We start from the raw sequence: 6,497 nt of genomic DNA on the forward strand, positions 1-6,497 counted from the left end.
AAAATGGAAGAAATGTCAGTTTTTGTCCTTGTGTATGTGACCTTGCATTTAAGTTACAAGTGACTCAGTTTAGTCTCGGCCACTGAAGAGTTGTTGGGACTTAAAGGTTCATAACTGAAAGCACCTCTGACCCCTAGGTTTCATGATAAGACCCCCAGCTCTTTGTGGTTCTGTGCCACTGTACCAGTGAGCAAGCTGTTAAGTCCAGCAAACTCCTTTAGTGTTTGATTTCATTGTAGGTCCAAAGTGTTCCATTTCTTTCTATTTTTGCAGAATGCCAGGACTGTGGAGCTCCCTGGGCCTCATTTATTTACAACCTCACTGAAGAGCATTTTGCCTTCTTGCCTAGGGTGTCAACAAATGTTAATGCAGGGTTTTTTCCTCCCCTCATACCCTGCCCCTTTTTTTGAGACAAGGTCTCTCTATATAAGGTCCAGGCTGTCCTAGAACTTGCAGAAATCTACCTCTCTGCCTCCTGAGTGCCAGAATTTAAAGCATGAACAACCTCACCCAGCCCTTAGGGTTGTTTCTTTTTACAAACCCGACATCCAATATTTCTGGATTTCACAAGGCCTCTATTGTTGCACCCCAGGAGCTTTCCACACCACCCCCTCACCCTGAAGACACACCCCTTGCTTTAATATAGCAGAAATGTAGAAAATGCTAGAAGTCTCCAACCCACCACTTTCCTCCACTGAGGGTGTTTTTTGAAATCACACTGTAATTTTTTTAGGCTAAATTAACATATGGAGCTGTACTATATAAAAATTACCCACATTCTTTTATCGTCACTTGTTCTAAAATAGCTAATTCATGCTCACAAATACTTATTCCCATTTCTTTCCAAGAATTTCATATGTAACCATCGCATTTATGCCTTTGATATATTTTACGTTAGGTTTTGGATGTTATGTGGAGTGGAGATTTAGCTTCATCCTTTTGCACAAGGATTCCCACTAGTCACAACACCATTTGGTCAAAACACCATTCTTTACTCTTGCTTGGCACCTTTTCAGAAGCTGCCTTTAAATACGAGAGTTTATTTCTAGGCTGCTGGTTAATATCTCACTAATCAATATGTCTATCCCACACCATTGTTCATTGTACTTCTGTAGTACATTTTTCAAATCCGGAAAAAGAATATTCTGCAAATGTCTTGGCCATGCTAGTTCCATTGCTTTCCTACGATTTTCAGATCACTGTGGAACTTCAGAAGGCAACTCAAACTTGGAGACAGGTTACACTGGATATTATAGAGACTGACATCATCTGTAGAATACTAAACCGTTGAACCTATAACATGCCTACCACCAGTTATCATTTGGTTCCAAAGTCCATGACTTCTGTTTGTAATGTTTGTGCTGCTTCAATAGTTTTAAAGTTCCAAAGTGCTATGAAAGACAGTGTCTTTAATGCACTTGCTCGGGATGTATTAACTGAGCATGGTATAAATCTGGAATGGGACATAGGGCCACAAGCCTCTTCCGGTCAGAAAAGCACCTGGGTAACTAGGGCGCAGGGTCGGCTGACACTCGCCAGCTACCCACAACACCCACCACAGGATCTTAAGACTTCTGGTGAGGGGAACACAGCTTCTGTTCCAATCCAATTGCACGCGGGACCTGAGACTGCATTAGTTAGGGAAGCAGAAACCGGCCTGAGTAGGGCCACAGGCCTCATCGGGCCGAATCAGCACCGGGATAGCTAGAGCTCAGGGTCGGCTGACACCCGCCAGCTACCCACGACCCCCGCCACAGGATTTTGAGACTGCTAGTGAGTGGAACACAGCTTCTGCTCCAGTCCAATCACATGGGACCTGAGACTGCTTTGGTTGGGGAAGCAGAAATCCGGCCTACATAGGGCCACAAGCCTCTTCCGGTCAGAAAAGCACATGGGTAGCTAGGGCGCAGGGTCGGCTGACACTTGCCAGCTACCCACAACACCCGCCACAGGATCTTAAGACTTCTGGTGAGTAGAACACAGCTTCTGCTCCAATCTTTAAACAGTGACAACGACAACAACTAACCCCAGAGATTACCAGATGGCGAAAGGTAAACGTAATAATCTTACTAACAGAAACCAAGACCACTCACCATCATCAGAACCCAGCACTCCCACTTCGCCCAGTCCAGGGAACCCAAACACACCGGAAAAGCTAGACACGAATCTAAAAGCATATCTCCTGATGATGGTAGAGGACTTCAAGAAGGACTTGAAGAAATACAAAGGAACACTGGTAAACAGGTAGAAGACAGTAAAGAGGAAGCACAAAAATCCCTTAAAGAATTGCAGAAGAACACTGCTAAAGAGTTACAAATCCTTAAAGAAAAACAGGATAACATAATCAAACAGGTAGAAGTCCTTAATGAAAAACAGGAAAAAATATCCAAACAGATGATGGAAATGAACAAAACCATACTAGACCTAAAAAGGGAGGTAGACACAATAAAGAAAACCCAAAATGAGGCAACACTGGAGATAGAAACCCTAGGAAAGAAATCTGGAACCATAGATACCAGCATCAGCAACAGAATACAAGAGATGGAAGAGAGAATCTCAGGTGCAGAAGATTCCATAGAGAACATCGGCACAACAATCAAGGAAAATGTAAAATGCAAAAAGATCCTAACTCAAAACATCCAAGAAATACAGGACACAATGAAAAGACCAAACCTACGGATAATAGGAGTGGATGAGAATGAAGATTTTCAACTCAAAGGACCAGCAAACATCTTCAACAAAATTATAGAAGAAAACTTCCCAAATCTAAAGAAAGAGATGCCCATAAACATACAAGAAGCCTACAGAAGTCCAAATAGACTGGACCAGAAAAGAAATACCTCCCGACACATTATAATCAGAACAACAAATGCTCTAAATAAAGATAGAATACTAAAAGCAGTAAGAGAAAAAGGCCAAGTAACATATAAAGGCAAGCCTATCAGAATTACACCAGATTTTTCACCAGAGACTATGAAAGCCAGAAGATCCTGGACGGATGTTATACAGACACTAAAAGAACACAAATTCCAGCCCAGGCTACTATACCCAGCCAAACTCTCAATTAACATAGATGGAGAAACCAAAGTATTCCACGACAAAACCAAATTCACACATTATCTCTCCACGAATCCAGCCCTTCAAAGGATAATAACAGAAAAAAACCAATACAAGGACAGGAACCACGCCCTAGAAACAACAAGAAGGTAATCCCTCAACAAACCTAAAAGAAGACAGCCACAAGAACAAAATGCCAACTTTAACAACAAAAATAACAGGAAACAACAATTACTTTTCCTTAATATCTCTTAATATCAATGGACTCAACTCCCCGATAAAAAGACATAGACTAACAAACTGGCTACACAAACAAGACCCAACATTTTGCTGCTTACAGGAAACTCATCTCAGAGAAAAGGATAGACACTACCTCAGAATGAAAGGCTGGAAAACAATTTTCCAAGCAAATGGCATGAAGAAACAAGCTGGAGTAGCCATTCTAATATCTGATAAGATGGACTTCCAACCCAAAGTCATTAAAAAAGACAGGGAGGGACACTTCATACTCATCAAAGGTAAAATCCTCCAAGAGGAACTACCAATCCTGAATATCTACGCTCCAAATACAAAGGCAGCCACATTCATTAAAGAAACTTTAGTAAATCTCAAAGCACACATTGCACCTCATACAATAATAGTGGGAGACTTCAACACACCACTTTCACCAATGGACAGATCATGGAAACAGAAACTAAACAGGGACACAGAGAAACTAAGAGAAATTATGAATCAAATGGATCTGGCAGATATCTACAGAACATTCTATCCTAAAACAAAAGGATATACCTTCTTCTCAGCACCTCATGGTACCTTCTCCAAAATTGACCACATAATTGGTCACAAAACAGGCCTCAACAGATACAAAAATATTGAAATTGTCCCATGCATCCTATCAGATCACCATGGACTAAGGCTGATCTTCAATAACAAAATAAATAATAGAAAGCCAACCTTCACGTGGAAACTGAACAACACTCTTCTCAATGATACCTTGGTCAAGGAAGGAATAAAGAAAGAAATTAAGGACTTTTTAGAGTTCAATGAAAATGAAGCCACAACATGCCCAAACTTATGGGACGCAATGAAAGCATTTCTAAGAGGAAAACTCATAGCTCTGAGTGCCTCCAAAAGGAAACTAGAGAGAGCACACATTAGCAGCTTGACAACGTACCTAAAAGCACTAGAACAAAAGGAAGCAAATTCACCCAAGAGGAGTAGACAGCAGGAAATAATCAAACTCAGGGGCGAAATCAACCAAGTGGAAACAAGAAAAACTATTCAAAGAATCAACCAATCAAGGAGCTGGTTCTTTGAGAAAATCAACAAGATAGATAAACCCTTAGCCAGACTCACTAGAGGGCACAGGGAAAGCATCCTAATTAACAAAATCAGAAATCAAAAAGGAGACATAACAACAGATCCTGAAGACATCCAAAACACCATCAGATCCTTCTACCAAAGGCTATACTCAGCAAAACTGGAGAACCTGGATGAAATGGAGAAGTTCCTAGACAGATACCAGGTACCAAAATTGAATCAAGATCAGGTTAATGATCTAAACAGCCCTATATTCCCCAAAGAAATAGAAGCAGTCTCCCAACTAAAAAAAGCCCAGGACCAGATGGGTTTAGTGCAGAGTTCTATCAGACCTTCAAAGAAGATCTAATCCCAGTTCTTCACAAACTATTCCACAAAATAGAAACAGAAGGTACTCTACCCAACTCATTCTATGAAGCCACAATTACTCTGATACCTAAACCGCAAAAAGACCCAACAAAGATAGAAAACTTCAGACCAATATCCCTTATGAATATTGATGCAAAAATCCTCAATAAAGTTCTTGCTAACCGAATCCAAGAACACATCAAAACAATCATCCATCCTGACCAAGTAGGTTTCATGCCAGGGATGCAGGGATGGTTAAATATATGGAAATCCATCAACGTAATCCAGTATATAAACAAACTCAAAGACAAAAACCACATGGTCATCTCCTTAGATGCGGAAAAAGCATTTGACAAGATCCAACACCCATTCATGATAAAAGTCTTGGAAAGATCAGGAATTCAAGGCCCATACCTAAACATGATAAAAGCAATCTACAGCAAACCAGTAGCCAACATCAAAGTAAATGGTGAGAAGCTTGAAGCAATCCCTCTAAAATCAGGGACTAGACAAGGCTGTCCACTTTCTCCATACCTATTCAACATTGTACTTGAAGTCCTAGCCAGAGCAATTCGACAACAAAAGGAGATCAAAGGGATACAAATTGGAAAAGATGAAGTCAAAATATCACTTTTTGCAGATGATATGATAGTATATATAAGTGACCCTAAAAATTCCACCAGAGAACTCCTAAGCCTGATAAACAGCTTTGGTGAAGTAGCTGGATATAAAATTAAATCAAACAAGTTAATGGCCTTTCTCTACACAAAGAATAAACAGGCTGAGAAAGAAATTAGGGAAACAACACCCTTCTCAATAGTCATAAATAATATGAAATATCTTGGCGTGATTCTAACTAAGGAAGTGAAACATCTGTATGATAAAAACTTCAAGTCTCTGAAGGAAGAAATTAAAGAAGATTTCAGAAGATGGTAAGATCTCCCATGCTCATGGATTGGCAGGATCAGCATTGTAAAAATGGCTATATTGCCAAAAGCAATCTACAGATTCAATGCAATCCCCATCAAAATTCCAAATCAATTCTTCAACGAATTAGAAAGTGCAATCTGTAAATTCATCTGGAATAACAAAAAACCTAGGATAGCAAAAACTCTTCTCAAGGATAAAAGAACCTCTGGTGGAATCACCATGCTGGACCTAAAGCTCTACTACAGAGCAATTGTGATAAAAACTGCATGGTACTGGTATAGTGACAGACAAATAGACCAATGGAATAGAATTGAAGACCCAGAAATGAACCCACACACCTATGGTCACTTGATCTTCGACAAGGGAGCTAAAAACATCCAGTGGAAGAAAGACAGCATTTTCAACAAATGGTGCTGGCACAACTGGTTGTTAACATGTAGAAGAATGCGAATCGATCCATTCCTATCTCCTTGTACTAAGGTCAAGTCTAAGTGGATCAAGGAACTTCACATAAAACCAGAGACACTGAAACTTATAGAGGAGAAAGTGGGGAAAAGCCTTGAAGATATGGGCACAGGGGAAAAATTCCTGAATAGAACAGTAATGGCTTGTGCTGTAAAATCGAGAATTGACAAGTGGGACCTCATGAAACTGCAAAGCTTCTGCAAGGCTAAAGACACCATCAATAAGACAAAAAAACCACCAACAGATTGGGAAAGGATCTTCACCTATCCTAAATCAGATAAGGGACTAATATCCAATATATATAAAGAACTCAAGAAGGTGGACTCCAGAAAGTCAAATAACCCCATTAAAAAATGGGGCTCAGAACTGAACAAAGA

This window comes from Mus caroli, unplaced genomic scaffold (genome assembly GCF_978045245.1).
Source record: "Mus caroli unplaced genomic scaffold, Mus_caroli_1 scaffold_5, whole genome shotgun sequence".
In the NCBI taxonomy this organism is placed as follows: domain Eukaryota; kingdom Metazoa; phylum Chordata; class Mammalia; order Rodentia; family Muridae; genus Mus; species Mus caroli.